Here is a 16,653-nt window from a genome sequence, read left to right on the forward strand (position 1 = left end):
TTTTTTTAAAAGTGCGGGGACAGGACCGATGGGCAGGAAGAGCTGCATTCGGGTTGTGACAGGTAAGTAATTATAGACTCTCAGGTTGGGAGGGGGTCAGGGATAGAGTAAGTCTCTGAGGCATTTTTTAAAATTATAGTTTATTGTCAAGTTGGTTTCCATATAACACCCAGTGCTCATCCCAACAAGTGCCCTCCTCCATGCCCATCACCCCCTTTCCCCTCTCCCCCACCCCCATCAGGCCTCAGTTTGTTCTCAGTATTTAAGAGTCTCTTATGGTTTGCCTCCCTCCCTCTCCTTAACTATTTTTTCCTCTTCCCCTCCCCTATGATCCTTTGTTAAGTTTCTCCTGTTCCACGTATGAGTGAAAACATATGGTATCTGTCCTTCTCGGCCTGACTTATTTTGCTCAGCATAACACCCTCGAGTTCCATCCACGTTGCTACACATGGCCAGATTTCATTCTTTCTCATGCCATGTAGTACTCCATTGTATAGATAAACCACATCTTCTTGATCCATTTGTCAGTTAATGGATATTGAGGCTCTTTCCATGATTTGGCTATTGTTGAAAGTGCTGCTATGAACATTGAGGTACATGTACCCCCTATGCATCTGAGGTATTTTGGAAGCAAGGTTTTCAGAACCTTGAGGGGCTAGCTGTTGCTAGGGAAACGCCACTTATTACCAGTTAATAAAACCTCAGTCATGAGACCCTTCAGATGCATATTGGGGATTCATAAGCTTGGGATGTGATTGCCAGCATATATCTTGGGGCTGTTGAGATAAAGGAAGTAGATTTACAGGATCCTGAGATTGGGATAATGGGCGGGGGGTGGGGAGGGAGTGACAGGGGCTAGCTTGTGCTTTGCCCTCAGCTTGCCCCATGCTCCCTTATCAGTAATAGAGATCTTTGAACTTTGATCTGGAGCTTCTGGGAGGCTCAGTTGATTAAGTGACCAACTTCTGCTCAGGTCATGTTCTCGCAGTTCAATAGTTTAAGCCCCGTGTCGGACTCTGTGCTGACAGCTCAAAACCCGGAGCCTGCTTCGGATTCTGGGTCTCCCTCTCTCTCTCTCTCTCTACTCTTCCCCCATTGTGCTCTGTCTCTCTCTGCTTCAAAAATAAATAAATAAATAAACATAAAAAATTTAAAAATAATAATATAGATCCATTGAGGAAAAATGGAGCAGCTGAGAGGCCCAAGTCAAGAGAAGGGTCTGGCCCAGTGCTGCCCTCAAGCAAAGGGATGCTATGGCTTTAGCTGAGAATAACTGACCACAGCCAGCCAGCCTCAAGGAGGTGCGACCTGTCCCCACACTCGGGAAGGCCCCGCATTTGGTTTAATGCTCTGCTGACACCATCCTGGAATTCTCTCTCTCTTTTTTTAACTTTATTTATATATTTTGAGAGAAAGAGAGCATAAGCGAGCCGGGGAGGGGCAGAGAGAGGGGGAGAGAGAATCTTAAGCAGGCTCCACACTGTCAGCGCTGAGCTGGACATGGGGCTCAAACTCAGAAACCACAAGATCATGACCTGAGCTGAAACCAAGAGTCTGATGCTCAACCGACTGAGCCACCCAGGTGCCCCGCCATCTTGGAATTCTTAATCATTTTTGAACAAGGAGCCCTGAGCCCTTCAACTTATGTGACTGGTCCCATCCACATAAGGTCAGGCGTTTTCCATGGAAGGTGTTAATCTGTGAGCAAGGGCCAGAACAGGCTAGAGAAGAGACGTGGGGAGAAACTCAATGGGGCGCTGAGTGAAGAGCGGGCCCACAGGCACTGACAGCCACATCAAGAGACCTGCAGAGCCGCCTCAGGGGCCCCCGGGTTCAGGCATTTAAGGGGTAAATGCTTGCTGCAGAAATGTGACTCCTCAGAGAAACTCTGATAACAGATAACAAAGGTTTCTGTGTTGTAAGTTGGTTTTACCAGAATGTGGAAAATTTATTCTCTTCCCCAGCTTTTGCTTAACTTCAGGTAAACGGGCAAAAACTAATGATAAGACTTCTTAATGTCCATTTGAAGCAAAATTTTCTTTTTTTAATATTAAAAAAATTTTTTAATGTTTATTTATTTTTGAGAGAGAGAGAGCCAGAGTGTGAGTGGGGGAGGGGCAGAGAGAGAGAGGGGGACACAGAATCCGAAGCAGGCTCCGGGCTCCAAGTTGTCAGCACAGAGCCTGACATGGGGCCCAAACTCACAAACTGTGAGATCATGACCCGAGCCAAAGTCGGACACTTAACTGACTGAGCCATCCGGGCGCCCCTGAAGCAAAATTTTCAATGTTTGAAAGTAAATTCCATCAGCAAACTTGCAATGATCATTTTTTGTTCAATGTACCAAACAGGATACCATTACTTATCAGCAAGCCGTGCAATATATATTTGATGTTTAAAAAGTGACCGAGTGACATTAGAACTTAAAGAGAGACTTAAATCTTACATACAAAAGTGGAAATAGCTGAATGTCATCTTTTACCTGAAGAAGACTCCAAATTCTACAATTTTTTTTTTTTGCCTGATTAGGAGAGGAGATATAACTATTGAAATTCATTAAAGAAAACAAGGTAAAGAATCGTGAAAGAATGGATGGTCAGAGTCAGCCTGATAATTATGAAAAACAGGATGTCAGAGTAAGCTCATTCATTGTAACTGCGAGGACGAGTTGAATATCTGCTGTCTACCAAAATTAGGACAATGTATAAAAACCGTAGCTTCAGTTCATGTAAATGGAGCCGAAAACGCACTATAGCTTCGCAGCCACTTGCTAGCTACATGTACACATTCAGGGTATTTGCTTTTTTCAGTGATAAAAAATCAGCTAATTCTAGGGGCACCTGGGTGGCTCAGTTCGTTAAGTGTCCGACTTCGGCCCAGGTCATGATCTCACGGCTTGTGAGTTCGAGCCCGGTGTCGGGCTCTGTGCTGACAGTAGTTCATAGAATCCTTCAGATTCTATGTCTCCCTCTCTCTCTCTCTGACCCTGCCCTGCTCACGCTGTCTCTCTCTCTCTCTCAGAAATGAATAAAACATTAAAAAAATTTTTTTTAAATCAGCTAATTATAAAAATTGAAACAGAAAAAATTTGCGTCCTTGATAGTTCTATTTTCTGGGCCCACCTTACACACCGTCTCATCTTCCTGAAAATTCCTGCTTTCCCAGGACAAGCCAGAAGAATATTTGAATTTCTTTTTTTTTTAAGCTTATTTATTTATTGAGAGAGAGAGAGAGAGTGAGCGGGGGAGGGGCAGAGAGAGAGGGACAGAGAGAATCCCAAGAAGGCTCCATACTGCCAGTATGGAGTCCGATGCGGGACTCAAACTCATGAACTGTGAAATCATGACCTGGGCAGAAATCAAGAGTCAGACGCTTAACCGACTGAACCACCCAGGCGCCCTGAATATCTGAATTTCTTAAACTTCGCAGAATGTCCATTCCGAGAAAGCTAGAGCATCTGAGCCAACAGCCTTCCTCTTAAGGGGAACACTTGGGCTCAGTCTAGCCCTGGTTCTAGAAGGACAGTTAACATTGTGCCCTAAGGATGCATGTCCANNNNCCGAAAGCCAGGCTGGGAAAGTGAGAACAGCTGATATCATTTCCCATCTTTTCCCGTTGATGCACAATACTCCCCAAAATAGGCCCCTTTTCTTCTGAAATTGCTAGAGCAGAGCATGCTTCGTTCAATTAAAACATGCAGGTGGGCTAACCTTAAATCCACGGCCACCTAGGCCGCACATCACCCTTGAGTGACCTTGGGAAAGATACTCCCCCCTCTGGGCAGAGGCAACTCCCAAAGCACCCAGCTTGGTGAGTGAAGGGTGCGTTGCATAAGCCAAGAGTCCCAATCCCCACCCTACCCTGGGGTGATACAGCTTCACAGCAAGATGCACAGCCTGGCCAGCAGAACAGGGGCTCAATTTCACCACCTCATTCCCACCCACTTGGCCAGGCGCCCTTGCTCAGTGAACCGCCTACACAGCTGTACTCAGTAGTTCTGCTTAATCACTAAACACAGCGCTATTCTACCATAGGAGGAAAGCAATTCATCTGGCCTGATTCTTATCATGTGCAATGGACTAGTAATTCTTAAAATGTCACAGCAATAACTACGTTTCTTTAAAAGGAGGCTCGTTGATTCCGAAGCATCTCAGGAAACGATCAGGTTATATAAGAGGAAGTAAAAAAAAAAAAAAAAACTGGTAGATAAAACTCAAAGACATTTGGGCCTTTGCCCAGTAGCAGAGGGATAGATTATGTGTCTGTAGAGTCAGCTGGAGGTGAGTTCAATTTCTGGCTACATGACTTGGGTAAGTCATTTAGCCTCAGTTTCCCCATCTAGAAAATGGAAATAAAAATGTGTACCTCACAGGGCTATTCTTAAGATTACAGGAAGTAACATCGATTCAACTAATACTGAAATTAGTATTAATTATATAATATAAATACCAATAATTATATAATATAAAATTATATAAAAATAATANATCTGACTCTTGATTTCAACTCAGGTCATGATCCCAAGGTCATGGGATCAAGCCCTGCACGGGGCTCTACTCTAAGCATGGAGCCTGCTTAAGATTCTCTCTCTCCCTCCCCCTACACCTCTCCACTGCTCGAGCTCTCTCTCTAAAGTAAATAAATAAATAAAACAAAAATAATTAAATTTTCCATTAGGATAAAAGTTATGAGAGAGTATAATGGAGGGACATTTACTTGGTCAGGTGGATTGGGGATAGTTTCCAGTTCATCTGTGATCCGAAAAAAGAATGGAGGCTACCAAGCAATGAGAGAGGGGAAGAGAGACCCAATCAGCGGGAAGGGCATGTGCAAGAGTCCTGTGGCAGGAGGAAGCTAGGCTTGGCCATGGAGGCAAGGCTACTCGGGCTGGAGCACAGAAATCAAGGAGAAGAGTAATATCATTGTTGTATCGCTTTGTATGTTGGCTTTTGTTTTATTTTTTTAATCTATTTATTTTGAGGGGAGGAGGGGCAAAAAGAGAGGGAGAGAGAGAATCTCAAGCAGGCTCTGTGCATCAGCCCACTCAACTGATGTGGGGCTCAGTTTCACAAACCATGAGATCATGACCTGAGCCAAAATCAAGAGTTAGTGGCTTAACCAACTGAGCCACCCAGTTGAAACGTCATTGATGAGATCACTTACATTCTTTTGTGGGTCTCTATCCAACACTCCAGTGCCTAGAGGCTTCGCATGTATCAACTCATTTCATTTCACAGCTGCCCTGGAGTCCAACAACCCTTCCTTGTGGTTTCATACTCATTTGACCAACTAGGAAACTGACATGCAGAGGTCGGGTAGTCTGGCCAAGGTCACCCAGGGCTCAAAGCCACCCTGAATGGACAGCGGGCAAATCTGCATCCAGTCTAGGTTGGGATCTCTATCGGCTGCGGGACCCCAAGCCAATCCTGCAACACCCAGCTTCTTGTTTCCTTTGTTCAGTCCATAAGCAGCAGGCTGAGAGCCCAGGATCTGAAAACAGACACACGTCATCTGCCCCAAGGAGCTTACAGTAAAATGAGCTGCAGAGATATTAATCCAAGGCTGCCAGAAACACACGTTGAATTAAAGTTGTGATGAGGGTCCCGAAGGAGAGGTCCTGGAGATTAGGGAAGACAGCCCTGAGATGAAACAGGAAAGAAGAACTGGAGTCAGCTCTGCAAAGAGGGGACCGTTCCAGGCGGGGGCCACGGAGGGGATGAAAGTCCTGTGGCAGACAGACCAGTAGGCTGCGGAAGGAAGAACAAAGGGTGAGTAAAGGTGGGGGTGGGAGCATCAGGTGCAGCGGCTTGAAGAACCCATGGACAGTGTTCTAAGCAGGGGAGTAGAGCAGACATGACCGTATTTGAATATCAAACAGATCACAGCTGTGCTGCGATGGGGAGAACAGTGTGGGGAGCGGAGGCAGGCAGCAATAATGGCACAGGAGTGTGCTTTAAGGAGTGAGGATGACCCAGGAGAGGCCAGCCCAGCCCCTTGAGTGCAGCAGTAGATTCCAATTGCTCCATTAAGCCCTGGGCGCTCCCAGGGTTTACTGTCTTTGTAACCCATCTCCCTCTCCACCACAGATCAAACCCAGTGCCTCAGAAAGGATAGTAACGCAGTAAACAGTAGTTCTTTGGTTGAAGGTTCGTGGCTTTGAACCTGAAAGCCCTAGCTTCACGTAGCTACGCACTAGGAAATCTGGGAAGGACAAGTTTGAATAGCAATCCCGGATCGTGGCACGCTGCTGCCACCTGGTGGCCATTTCCGAGGCAACATTAGTGACAGAAAAAAAGAAAAGACAACACTAATGAACTGCACACTTGACAATGGCTAAGATGGTAAGTTTTACATTAAAGGCCTTTACTGTGATAAAAAAAAAATTGAAAAAAAAAAGAAACTGTGAAACGAATTTAATTTAAAGGGTAAAATAAGTCCTTTCTCACCTGCCTCAGGGTATAACATCGCTCTTCTTGGGATTATGTTGTGGCACTCTCAAATCTTATTTCTCATGTAACACAAATAACAGTATCACACGACAGTTCAAAGTGCTTCTGTCCTGCCTCTGTACTTCCCTCAAGCCCTTTAAAATTTCCCTCTGGCATCCGTGGAGCAGGGGTGTGATAGTCATTTTACATATGCGTTATTAATTATGTTACCTATTATAAGTATTACATATTTATATATACTGATGCTCTTTGACCCAATTCTCTCAAAGCCACCCTTTACGCAGTTTGCAGTTTCCAAAGATGAAATCTCAACCCCAATGTTCCATCTCATTCCTACTTTGCCCGTGCTGAGGTACAAATATATGTGACATACTCACCCTATGTTACCACCAGCAGTGCACGATTGACCCTGGCCTTAACCTTTTCTATCACTTCTAACAAACGTGAGGTCCTTGAGATCCCCGTTTGCAACCCAAGTCCAGGAAAGCAATGACAGGAGTTGGTTTGAAGCCTCCCCTCATTGTTCTCTGCAAGTTCCCACAATGGTTTCTCTAAGCCGACCCATAGCTGCGATATCAAAGACGCAACCCACAGCCTACTCTGTTCCTTACCAGCTGTGTGACCACCACCCAATTTCCTAACCTCTCTGCGTTTATGGAATCCCTAACAGTGAAATGAGATTAACAATGTCTTTCTTGGGGCGCCTGGGTGGCTCAGTCGGTTAAGCATCCGACCTCGGCTCAGGTCATGATCTCATGGTTTGTAAGTTCAAGCCCTGCGTCGGGCTCTGCGCTGACAGCTCAGAGCCTGGAGCCCGTTTCGGATTCTGTGTCACCCTCTTTCTCTGCCCCTCCCCTGCTCATGTTCTGTATCTCTTTCCTTCAAAAATAAATAAACATTAAAAAAAAATTTTTTTAAGTGACCAACTCTTGACATCAGCTCAGGTCATGATCTCATAGTTGTGGGATCAAGCCCTTTGTGGGGCTCTGTGCTGACGGCTCCGAGCCTGGAGACTGCTTCAGATTCTGTGTTGCCCTCTCTCTCTGTTCTTCCTCCTCTCTCTCTGTCTCTGTCTCTCTCAAATAAATAAAGATTAAAAAATTTTTTAATTGTACAATTCAGTGGTTTTTAATATACTCACAGTGTTGTGTTATATATTCACACTGTTGTGCAGCCATTACCACTATCAAATTTTAGAACATTTTCATCCCCTAAAAGGAAAGAAACCCTATACCCATTGGCTGTCACTCCCCATTCTTCCCTCCCCCAGCTCCTGACAACCACTAACCTGTTCTCTGTTTGCTCGCATTTGCCTCTTCTGGACATTTTACATAAACGGAATCATCTACTATGCAGTCTTTTATTTGTATCTTCTTTCACTTAACATAATGCTTTCAAGGTCATCTATGTTGCGGCGTGTGTCAATAACTTCATTCCCTTTTATGACTGAATAATACCCATGGTATGGAGATAACATATTTTATTTATCCGTAAGTAGTTGATGGACGTTTGGGTTGTTCCTATCTTGGCTCTTATGAATAGTGTCACTATGAACATTCTCGTAGATGTTCTTATATGTTTCGATGCCTCCAATTCTCTTGGATATCTACCTATGCGTGGAATTGCTGAATCATATGGCAATTCTGTGTTTAAAAGTCTGAGGAACCACCAGACTATTTTTTCACAATGGCTGTACCATTTTGCATTCCCACCAGCATGTTTGAGGGTTCCAATTTCTTCATGTCCTCAACAACATTTGTTATTGCTTATCGTTTTTCTTTTTTTTTTTNAACCGACTAAGCCACCCAGGCGCCCCACTTATCGTTTTTCTTATAGCCTTCCTAGTGGGTGTGAAGAGATAGGATTTGCATCTTCCAAATGACTGATGAGGCTAAGCACATTTTCATGTGCTTATTGGCGATTTGTGTATCGTATAGTCTTTGGGGAAACGTCTACTCAAGTCCTTTGTCACCTCTAAATTGGGTTGTGTTTTTTTTTTTCTAGGAGAGAGAGAGAGAGAGACAGCATGAGCAGGGGAGGGTCAGAGAGAGAGGGAGACGCAGACTCCGAAATAGGCTCCAGGCTCAAGGCTGGCAGTCAGGACATCGCCCGACGCGGGGCTCGAACCCACAAACCGCGAGATCATGACCTAAGCAAAAATCGGACACCCAACCGACTAAGCCAACCAGGCGCCCCTGTCTTTTTTTTTTTTTTTTAAATTTTTGAGAGACAGAGAGAGAATGAGGAAGGAGCAGAGAGAGAGGGAGACACAGAATCTGAAGCAGGCTCCAAGCTCTAAACTGTCAGCATTGAGCCTGAGGCGGCGCTCAAACCCACAAACCATGAGATCACGGCCTGAGCCGAAGTCAGACGCTTAACCAACTGAGCCACCCAGGCGCCCCAGGTTGTCTTTTTTGTTGTTGGTTGAGTTATAAGAATTCCTTATAGGGGCGCCTGGGTGGCTCAGTCGGTTAAGCGTCTGACTTCAGCTCAGGTCATGATCTCAAGGTTCATGGGTTCGAGCCCTGCATCGGGCTCTGTGCTGACAGCTCAGAGCCTGGAGCCTGTTTTGGATTCTGTGTCTCCCTCTGTCTCTGACCCTCCCCTGTTCACGCTGTCTCTCTCTCTCAGAAATAAATAAAACATTTAAAAATCTAAAAAAAAGAATTCCTTATAATTCCAGATACCAGACCCTTATTAGATATATGTGATTTGCAAATATTTTCTACTATTCTGTGAATTATCTTTTCACTTTCTTGATAGTGCTCTTTAATGCACATTTTTAATACATGATCTTTTAAAGTGCATTTTTTAAAGGAATTTTTTTTTATTTTTTTTTTTTAATTTATTCTTTTGGAGAGAGAGAGACACACACAGTGAGCAGGGGAGGGTCAGAGAGAGAGGGAGATACAGAATCTGAAGCAGCTCCAGGCTCTGAGCTGTCAGCACAGAGCCCAACGTGGGGCTCAAACCCACGAACCATGAGATCATGACTTGAGCTGAAGTCGGACGCTTAACCGACGGAGCCACCCAGGCGCCCCTGAAAGTGCATTTTTTACAATGTTTATTTATTTTGAGAGAGACAGAGGATGTGCGTGCATGTGTGCACGCATGAGTGAGAGAGGAGCAGAGAGAGAGGGAGAGAGAGAATCACAAGCAGGCTCCAAGCCATCAGAGTAGAGCCTGATGCAGGCTCGACCTCACAAATGTGAAGATCATGGCCCGAGCCAAAATCAAGAGTTAGATGCTTAACTAACTGAGCCACGCAGGCACCCCAAACATTTGTTTTATTATTAGAAAAGTGACACACTTCATGACATCCATGAGTTAAAAGAGGAAATCGTTGTCTTGTGGTATTGGGTACAATTTAGCGGCCATTCCTAATGGAATGTTAACTCTAAGTAAAACAGAACTGGAAGAAAGTAACTAAACACTGAGAAAGCATTCGTAACAAAACCAGTAACAGCCATCCAACCACGTGAGGCCATGCTGAACCCACTGCCCTCAGAACAGGAAAAAGACAAGAGACGCACTGTGATTCAACTGTGTTTTCAAGGTTTGGATTGATGCACTGAGACAGGAAAATAAAAGTATTAGCATCAATATTTGAAAAGAAGAGGAGGGGCGCCTGGGTAGCTCAGTTGGTTGAGCATTTGACTTCCACTCAGGTCATGATCTCAAGTTTGTGGGTTAAAGCCGCATGTCGGGCTCTGTGCTGACAGCTCGGAGCCTGGAGCCTGCTTTGGATTCTGTGTTTCCCTCTCTCTCTGTCTCTCCCCTGCTCACATGCGCTCTCTCGCTCTCTCAAAAAGAAAATTTAAAAAACTTTTTAAGAAAAGAGGGGGAAGGTATATTTATTCATAATAATATAACCTAGAAAATCTGAGACTCTCCTAAAACATTAAAAATAATATGGGGCACCTGGGTGGCTCAGTCGGTTAAGTGTCTTCTATCAGAATGGCCTGAGATAGAGTGGACCACGTAAAATCATTTTAAAGTTTAAAATGGTTTCTTTTTTAAAATTTTTGTTTAATGTTTATTTATTATTGAGAGACAGAGAGAGACAGAGCATGAGCATGGGAGGGACAGAGAGAGAGGGAGACACAGAATCCGAAGCAGGCTCCAGGCTCTGAGCTATCAGCACAGAGCCCGATGAGGGGCTCGAACTCACAAACCAGGAGATCATGACCTGAGCTGAAGTCTGCCGCTTAACCAACTGAGCCACCCAGGTGCCCCTAAAATGGTTTCTTCAAAATTCTTTTAAAAATAGCAAATACTTCAACAGTTTTCACTTTTATTTTTTATTATTTTTTAAAGTTCTTTTTTAAAATTTTTCAGTTATCCACAGCCAACGTGGGGCTTGAACCCACAGCCAGGAGACCAAGTGTCATATGCTCCACTAACTTAACCAACCAGGTTTTTATTTAATGTTTATTTATTTATTTTGAGAGAAAGAGAGAGAGAGAGACAGAGAGAGAGAGAGAGAGAGCGCTTGAATCGGGGAGGGGCAGAGAGGGAGAGAGAAGCCCAAGCAGGCTCCACGCTGTCAGCACAGAGCCCAATGTGGGACTGGATCTCACGACCTAAGCCTACCTGAGCCCACATCGAGTCAGATGCTCAACTGACTGGGGCCCCCAGGTGCCTCGTCCCTACTGTTTTTAAGAGCAACTATTAAGTTACTTGGGGCAAAGGCTGCTAAGTGCTTGGCCAGCATTAACTCTCTCCTTTCTTACTAACAAAATTTGCATATTAATGAGGGTAGCAATGTGTCTGTCACCCCAATAATATTACAACATTATAACTTATAAACTTGCATTTCCTGGCCTCCTTTTTCTGTGGCTATGGGACCAAAATCCAAAAGTTGTTGGGAAGGGTTTATAAAATGACTCCTTCAGAGAGGAAAAGATGACGGTTTGGAAGTCTTTTCCCCCTTTCCTCCTATTTAGAGTAATGGCTGGCATCCCAGAGGCCATTTTGGACTCTGAGGTGACCTGAAGTATGAGGACAGTGGAGCAGAAAGAGGAAAGAAGCCAGTCACTGATTAATGTGAATCCACCACATCAGCCCTGGGCTGCCTATTTCTGAAATCCTTTTCTCTGATAGAGAAATACACTCTGGTTTTTCCAAGCGGCTGTTATTTTAGGATTTTGCTATGTGTTACTGACCCAAAACCTATTTGATACACTACTATAATCAAACCATTATTATACTTACATAGAGGGGCACCTGGGTGGCTTAGTCGGTTAAGCGTCCGACTTTCGCTTAGGTCATGATCTCGCGGTTTGTGGGTTCGGGCCCCGCGTCGGGCTCTGTGCTGACTGCCAGCTCAGAGCCTGGAGCCTGTTGCAGTCTGTGACTCCCTCTTGCTCTGACCCTCCCCTGCTCACGCTGTCTCTCTCTCTCTCCTAGAAATAAATACAAAAAATTAAAAAATAAATAAATAATTAAGAAAAGGCAATGGCAAAAATCATTGGAATGGAATAAAAAATCCAGAAATAGATCCAAGTATTTAGGGGCACCCGGCTGGCTCAGTCAGTAGAACATCTGACTCTTGATCTCAAGATTGTGACTTCAAGCCCTACACTGGGCAGGGAGCTTACATAAATTAATTAATTAATTAATTAAAGATCCAAGGTTTTTTGGGGACTTAATAATATATGAAGAGATCTCAATTCAATTCACTTGCAGAAGAATGTTTCATTTACTAAGTTTACCTGATATACTGGCCGTCTGGAAGAAAACAAAGCTAAATACTTCCTCACATCACAAATAAAATTAATTCCACGTGGACTAGAGATCTAAAGGTAAAATGTAAAACAAATTAATAAAAGAGAAATTAGAAGAATATTGTATAAATAAGTTTAGATTGGGGAGACCTTATTAAGCAAAGCAGAAAACCAAAAAGCCATAAAGGAAAAGACAGACATAAAAATTGTAGGGGTGCTTGGGTGGCTCAGGCAGTTGAGCAGTCAACTCTTGATCTTGGGGTTGTGAGTTCGAGCCTCATACTGGGTGTAGAGATTACTTTAAAATAAAATTTTTTTAAGTTTATTTGTTTTGAGAGAGAGACTATAAGCAGGGGAGGGGCAGAAAAGGGGGAAGAAAGAATCTCAAGCAGGCTCCACGCTGTCAGCACAGAGCCCCACTGGGGGCTCGAACACACAAACCAAGAGATCATGACCTGGGCCCAAACCAAGAGTCAGATGCTTAACCAACTGAGCCACCCAGGTGCCCCAAAATTTTTTAGAAAATAAAATCTTAAAAAAAAAAAAAAACTGTAGGGGCACCTGGGTGGCTCAGTCAGTTGAGCCTCCAATTTTTTTTAAATGTTTTATTTATTTCTGAGAGAGAGAGAGACAACATGAGCAGGGGAGGGTCAGAGAGAGAGAGGGAGACACAGAATCTGAAGCAGGCTCCAGGTTCTGAACTAGCTGTCAGCACAGAGCCTGATGTGGGGCTCGAACTCACGAACCATGAGATCATGACCTGAGCTGAAGTCGAACGCTCAACGGACTGAGCCACCCAGGTGCCCCTCAGTTGGGCCTCTAGATCTTGACTTTGGCTCAGGACATGATCTCATGGTTCATGGTTTCAAGCCCCATACTGTGTTCATAGATTTGAGCCCCATGTGGGGCTCCGTGCTGTCAGCGGGGAGCCCGCTTGGGATCCTCTGTTCCCAGCTCTCTCTGCCCCTCCCCTGCTCTCTCATACTCTTTCTCTCTCTCAAAAATAAATAAACATGAAAAAAATAGAGAAAAAAAGAAAAAAATTGTAAAACTTTTTGTAATTGTAGAAGAAATTACAAAGTTGAAACACAGGTTGGAAAAAATACCTGTGTAACACATTTACTAGACAGTGCTTATTGTCTATGACAGGGATCTACAAACGTTTTCTGTAAATGACAGACAGTAGATATTTGAGGCTTAAGGGTCATAAGGTCTCTGTTACGATTCAAGTCTGTCTTTGTAGAACAAACTCAGCTATAGACGATAAAAAAATGAGCATGGCTGTGTTCCAATAAAATTTTATGCATACTGAAAAATAGATTGAATATCATTTCCATACATCATGAAATATTCTTCTTTTGATTTTTTTCAACCATTGAATTTTTTTTAATTTTTTTTTAAATTTCTAGGAGAGAGAGAGACAGCGTGAGCAGGGGAGGGTCAGAGACAGAGGGAGACACAGACTCTGTAGGCTCCAGGCTCTGAGCTGGCAGTCAGCACAGAGCTCAACGCGGGGCTCGAACCCACGAACCGTGAGATCATGACCTAAGCGAAAGTCGGACGCTTAACCGACTAAGCCACCCAGGTGCCCCAACCATTCAATTTTTTTAACACTTATTTATTTTTGAGAGAGAGAAAGAGAGAGAGAACTTGAGTGGGAGAAGGCCAGAAAGAGGAAGACAGAGGATCCAAGTAGGCTCCACAGTGAGCACAGAGCCCACCACGGGGCTCGACCTCACAAACTGTGAGATCACAACCTGAGCCAAAATCAAGAGTTGACCGGCTGCTTAGCTGACTGAGCCACTCAGGTACCCCTTTATTAACCATTTTAAAATGTAAAATATTTCTTTTTTTAAGGGAATTTGGATTTTTCTTTTTTCTAATTTATTTTAAGAGAGAGAAGAAGAGAGAGAGCATGGAAGGGAGGGGCAGAAAGAATCCCAAGCAGGCTCAGTGCTGTCAGCATAAAGCCCACCATGAGACTCGATCTCACCACCCATGAAATCATGACCTCTGTTGAAATCAAGAGTTGGATGCTTCACCGACTGAACCATCCAGACACCCCATAAAATGTGAAAAATATTCTTAGCTTGAAGACCTTATGGAAATAGTCAGCTGACCAATTTGGGCCCAAGGGTCATAGCTTGTGACCTCTGGTCTATGATTGTATACAAAGAGCTCCTGCAACTTCGTAGTATAAAGCAAAGGACAAAGAATGCAAGATGGAGAAAAGGAAATCCAAGTGGCCACTAGGCATTTATAATAGGATATGGAATGAGATTTTTCCTGTTATCTGGGCACAATATATGACAAATAATCCCACGTTGTAGCGAGTACTGACATGCTCTTGAAAGTTTTCTATGAAACACCGGAGCCAGACTTTTGACAATCAGCCCCCATCCTCCACCTCCAGATAACAAGCAACTAATAATTCAGGAAAGCAGTGAAAGAAGGGAGGAGAATGGGTGTCACACCTAGTCTATTTTTTGACACCCATAGAAGATTTAACTCCTCCTCTTCCATACTACATCATTTTTAACATTTATTTTTGCCACAAAATGAAACTACACCCAACATCAAAGGCTTTATGTATTTCAAAATAGACCCAAACATTCAATAACTTCCTCTTTTGCTTTTGCTTTTTCTTTCTCGGGCTCTACAGAATCAATGTCTTTTCACGTAAGGACAGTGTGTCCTCTTCACACTAATGTAGGCACTGCTGTAAAAGGTATTTTGTAGATGTAATTATAGTCCGAAAACATTTGGCCTTGAGAGAGGGAAATTATCTGGGTGGCCTTGACTTAATCACATAAGACCTTTAAAAACAGTTTCCCTGGCTGGTGAAGAAACTCCTAGAAAGGAATCCAGTTTGGCCAACACCTTGATTTCAGCCTTCCAGAGCAGAGAACGGAGATGTGCTATGCCCAGACCTCAGATCCCCAGAACCTTGGGCTAAGAAGTGGATATTGTTTTAAGCCACTAAGTTTGTGATAAATTATTACCTAACAACAGAAAACGATTACACCTTTTATTGTTTGTACCCAGGTGGACCTGCCCTTGGTACCCGCCAGAAAGAGGCCTTTGGAGAGAGTAAGGGCTTTCCCTCTCCATCCTGCCCTTGACTCTGCTCCACATCATCTGGCTGAGGCTAAGACAGGGAGCTCTGGCTCCTGTCAGACAGTGGCTGCTGCCTCATCTCATTCCTTGAGTTGTCCCCTAGAAGTCTTTGGACTCTTTGGTCCAGTCTTGAGAATCACCATGTTGGTAAAACCCCATACTTTCCAGGGCGCCTGGGTGGCTTAGTCGGTTAAGCGTCCGACTTTCGCTTAGGTCATGATCTCATGGTTCGTGGGTTCGAGCCCGGCGTTGGGCTCTGTGCTGACTGCCAGCTCAGAGCCTGGAGCTGATTTCAGAGTCTGTGTCTCCTTCTCTCTCTGACCCTCCCCTGCTCACACTGTCTCTCTCCCTCTCCTAGAAATAAATAAAACATTAAAAAAAAAACCCATACTTTCCTTAATCAGCCTCTACCTTTGTAGGTTGGAGCTGTTTCCGTTTTTAACACTGTAATTAAGGCCACCACAAACATCTTTGTACATAAAATTTTGCCTGGATTTTGGCTGATTTTCTTAGGATACGAAATGTGGAGTCAAGAGCAAATGAACATCTTTAGGGCTGATATACATTACTAAACATTTCTAGAAAAACTACCACCCCACTAGGGGAGTATAATGTCTAAGGTTATTGACCTAAGCTGAGCCAATAGACTTTCTAGCTCAAAGACAGGGGATGTTTCAGGGGGAAGACGAGCTTTTCATTTTACCCCCAGACTCCCCCCCCTTAGTGACCCATCCTCACCCCTAAACTTCCAGTAGCCCACTGGGAACTTGTACTCAGAAATCCAGAGGCACCCAGAGGCACCCAAACCCAACGTGCTCAAAAAATTATGGCAATTCTCACCTTTCCTCCCTCCTCCACCCAAATGCCCCAGACTTAGAAAATGGACCCATCGCTACGGCTGGGACCAAGCTGATAACCACTGACGATAACCAACCAGATTCCCTAACGAAACCACCCTCTTAAGATAGGCGACAGCACACTGAGTGCCGGGCTGAAGGCGGGGACAGAAGGAATGACGTGCCCTCCTTCTCCCGCGCTGGGCACGGGTCTGGGAGGCTTGCGGGCGTACCCACAACAGCGCCCGCGCACCAAGGCACGACACAAGAGTGACCAACTTTCGTAACCGAGCTTCCTTCGCCCAGCAGGCGGTGCCCGAAACACACAGCCACCGCGCCTGGCACGGTGACGCGATTTCAATCACGCGAGTCAAGGACACCGCGCGCGAGAACCCAGCTTCCGCGCCCTACGAGAGGCAACTGCGCAGCCGCCACAGGTGAGGCGGACCGCCGGGCCCGGACGCGAGCGCGCGGGAGGGCGCGTTGGCGTTTGTGCGCACGCGCCCCGCGCGGCGCCTGGGAAGG

Source organism: Crocuta crocuta, unplaced genomic scaffold, assembly GCF_008692635.1.
Source record: "Crocuta crocuta isolate KB4526 unplaced genomic scaffold, BGI_CrCroc_1.0 scaffold53, whole genome shotgun sequence".
Lineage (NCBI taxonomy): Eukaryota > Metazoa > Chordata > Mammalia > Carnivora > Hyaenidae > Crocuta > Crocuta crocuta.